This window comes from Triticum aestivum, chromosome 3B (assembly GCF_018294505.1).
Source record: "Triticum aestivum cultivar Chinese Spring chromosome 3B, IWGSC CS RefSeq v2.1, whole genome shotgun sequence".
Taxonomy (NCBI): Eukaryota; Viridiplantae; Streptophyta; class Magnoliopsida; order Poales; family Poaceae; genus Triticum; species Triticum aestivum.
Window position 1 is genome coordinate 764,622,684 of NC_057801.1, and position 3,712 is coordinate 764,626,395.

Sequence of the window (3,712 nt, forward strand, 5' to 3'; positions counted from 1 at the left end):
TTGGTCGCGCAGGTGGAGACAGATCTCTCTCATGGGCAGGGCCAAGAGGACTAGGGCAAGTAGCAGTAGCAGGAGCCGGGCGGATCAATTCCTGTGCCGGCGACGTGACGACCTGATCAGCGACCTCTCCGACGATCTGCTCCTGCTCATCCTCCGCCGCGTCGACACCCGCACGGCGCTCGGTGCCGGGTCGATCTCCAGGCGGTGGGCGCGCCTCCCCCGCGAGCTGCCCGCCTTGGACTTCAGGGTCAGCGACCTACTCCCGCCGCGCCACCTCAAATGGCTCCTCCTCCACCTCGACATATCCAGCAAACCAGCTCATGTGCGCCTACAGTACAGAAGCGACACCATCAACCTGGATATCATGCCTAACATCGAGAGGTGCAAGCGCCGCGCCATGCGCACCTTCAACAGCTCCATCGAGAGATTCTTGGAAGGACCTCGCCGTCGCCCGGGGGTCGTCAAGAGGCTGAGCCTGGAGTTCTTCGTCACCGGCAACGGCTGCTCCCTGAACCGGCTCATCGCGGAGGCCATTGATGCCTGGGGCGTCGAGGAGCTCGAGGCCATCGCCAAGCCGCTGTACCACAACCACAAGCAGCAAGAAGCCGTCCACGCCTTTCCCAGCCATGGCCTGTGTAAGGAGCCCCGCTCGTCACGCCTGCGAACCCTCAAGCTCGGACGGTGCGCGCTCCCGCCACTGCTGCACGAGTACGGTGCGCTTACCATGCTCGTCCTGCGAGACATTCAATCGACGCCTCCGGCGGCCTACGAGGCCGTCTTCACCTCGTGCCCAAAGCTGCAGACCGTGCACCTCATCTTGTGCAGCTGCCGGAGCGCCGACTCGGGCACGCTCTTGCCACTGGTGGTGGACGCCCCAATTCAGACATTAGAGAGCTTGTCGTGGAGAACTGCTCATTCCGATGGATACAGCTGAGGAGCCTCCCCTGTCTCGAGAGCCTAGCCTCCCTGGGACTGGGAGCGGGAAGCAGAGTGTTCTTCGAGCATAACTCGTTTCCCTCCCTGAGGCAATCCAACTTCACCATGCGCCTCGGTGTCGAGCTCGAGCTTGAATACGTGCGCCAATACTTTGCGCTGCCGCTGAAGCTGGAGCTCGACATGTTCCTTCGATGGAGCCCCAACATAACGAGCCTCGTCGTCCGGTTCACCGGTCCTGACAGATGGATCGTGCCGTCTAGCTCCCCGTTGTCGTATTTGCCCAGCCTGAGGCGGCTGCTGGTCGCCGACGTGCCGTCTTCCTGGGATGCCTCGTGGCCGCGTCTCTTCCTTGAGATGGCGCCCTCCCTGGAGATCCTACACATCAACATTGCCTCCTGTTGGCTGAACCCCGGTGAAGAAATTCCATGGCAGCCAAGCAAGCTTCGGCAGCATCTCTTGAAGGAGCTTGTGGTTGCTGGCTTCGAGGGGGCCGGAAGGCAGATTTACCTTGTCAATTTCGTCGTGGGAGCATGCACGGCGTTGCGCCGTGTCGCCTTGTACAGGAAAGGTCATGCGCGGGGCAAGGGGCTCTGGGACTGGGAGATGGTCACGCAGCCACACTCGTGGACGGACGAGCAGAAGGACTACACGGTGCAGCAGATCATGCATGGCGTTTCTTCCTCAACTGCCCAACTAGTATTTGGCTGAATTTTCTCACAAGTCACTCTTTTGGTGTTCCTTATGATCCCTATTTACTCGATGTAAGTTACCATGATCTCTGCCACAATTAGCGTGTCACTTGTTTCTTTCTCAAATTCGATTTCTTTTGCTTGGTTAAGTTTTCCATGTCCACTGGCAGCTTTGTAATATATCTAGAAAAAAGGGGTTCGAATGTGGCTTCTTCCTGTCCACGAATATTGGGGCGTCACAATTCTTGAAAACCAAAATAGATTATCCCTTTTGTTACAAGAGCTATGGATTGAATATAAATGAAAATTTGCATCAAGGTAGATTCATGAACTATTGATATGCTTAAATGTTTTCGAAAGTCCTATTCTGCTCCCAAGCTCAAATGCCCCCTTATGAATAGTAAAATTGAAAAAATAGTAAAAAAAAATTAAAAAAACTCTGATTTTTTTGCGGTAACCTTTAACAAATGTTTCATATGATTGCAAAATTTCAGCATGAAATGACAATGTGGAAGTGACAGAAAAAAACAGCACTTCAAAATGTTTCCAAAACTAGCATTTTTGGAACATCGATTTTTTTCACGACTTCCACGAATATCATTTCGTGCTGAAATTTTGCAATTATATCAAAGTTTACCAAAAAGAAAATTCAGATTTTTTACCTTTTCTATTGTACTGTTTATAAGGGAGCATTTGAGCTCGGGAATAGATACTCCATGTCCAAATGTTTTCATGTTTTTCTATCAGTGTATTCTGGTGATTCTGTAGTTTGGAGCACCTGAAACTTTCCCGCTTAGGTTCTGCTATTTATCATTGGACTAAAATTACAACATCAGTCAATCGATTTGGGACGGAGCTCCAAGTTCGCCGCCAGGCCTCAAACAGGAGCAACGTGGTGCCACACGACCGTGGCAGCTGCATTGCCGGTAAATGGCGACCTGAAGCAGATCATGGATGGGGTTTCTTCCTCAGCTGCTCGACTTTGTTTTTGCTGAATTTTCTCACAGGCATCTGATCTTTTTGTGTCTCTTGATGCTTTCTTCTTTTGTTCTAGGCAGTGTGCACATTTTTCAGTAAACTTGAATAATTTGTTTCATTAAGTTTTACATGTCTTTTCGCAACAAAAAGTTTTCCATGTCCACCGGCAGCTCAAGTAATGTATCTTTTAAGGAATGTTGTCACGTCACAATTCTGGAAAACGTTATTTTTATCCTTTTCGTTTCTCGACCTGTGGATTGAATATAAAATGAAAATTTCTGTCCTGATATCATTAACTATTGGTGTCCTGAAATGTTTTCAATTATTTTCACTAGTGTCTTGTGGTGATTATTTTGTTTTGGGGCACTTGGAGGAGCACCTGAGACTTTCCCATTTATTAGATGGAAATGCAGAGTTCATTTAACTTCCTTTTCTTTTTTTATTAACAAATACAATCGCACATACTCACATATAGGCATTCATATGATGCACCCACGCACACATTAATCCTATGAGCACCTTTGAGATTGACGAAGTCACCATAGACCTAGTAAACACTAGTGTCAAGTCTAGGAATACGAAACGTTTGTCCACTGAACGAACATGTCTGAGAAGTCTGAAATAAATCCAAAAAAATGCAAACACTAGTGTCAAGTCTGGGACTTGAACCATGATAGGCTGGTTCGACCACAAGGAACCTAACTATCTAGGCTAAATTCAGTTCATTTTCATTTAATTTGGTGTACATCTAGTCTCCTCCATGGCTGGGTATTAATTTCCTTGGTTTTGCTTATTAGTTGCCTCAAATTGCATTTTTCATCAGCAGATTTTCGGCGAAGCTCTGACCGCCACATCTAGCGCCAGCAAGGCCTTCGACATGAGCGATCTGAGACCGAGAACGGCATGGCCGCAGCGTCGCCAATGGGGATGAGTCTCAGGTTCGACAGTTTCGGGTGCGTGGGGTTCATTGACAACCAAATCGTGACGAGGTTTAAAGGGACTTCAGCAGAAGCACGACGAAGGTGGTGACTTGGGGAGCGGGGGGCTGCGCGGCAGCAGACGTGCAGTACTAGGGTAGAGAAAGTGCAGAGCGCATTGGGGAAGAAGAA

The 3,712-nt window shown here is 49.3% G+C and overlaps 1 pseudogene; it reads left to right on the forward strand.

Moving 5' to 3' along the window:
• On the forward strand, positions 1 to 1,678 carry LOC123066423 (uncharacterized; annotated as a pseudogene).
• The last annotated feature ends 2,034 nt before the right edge of the window (positions 1,679 to 3,712 follow it).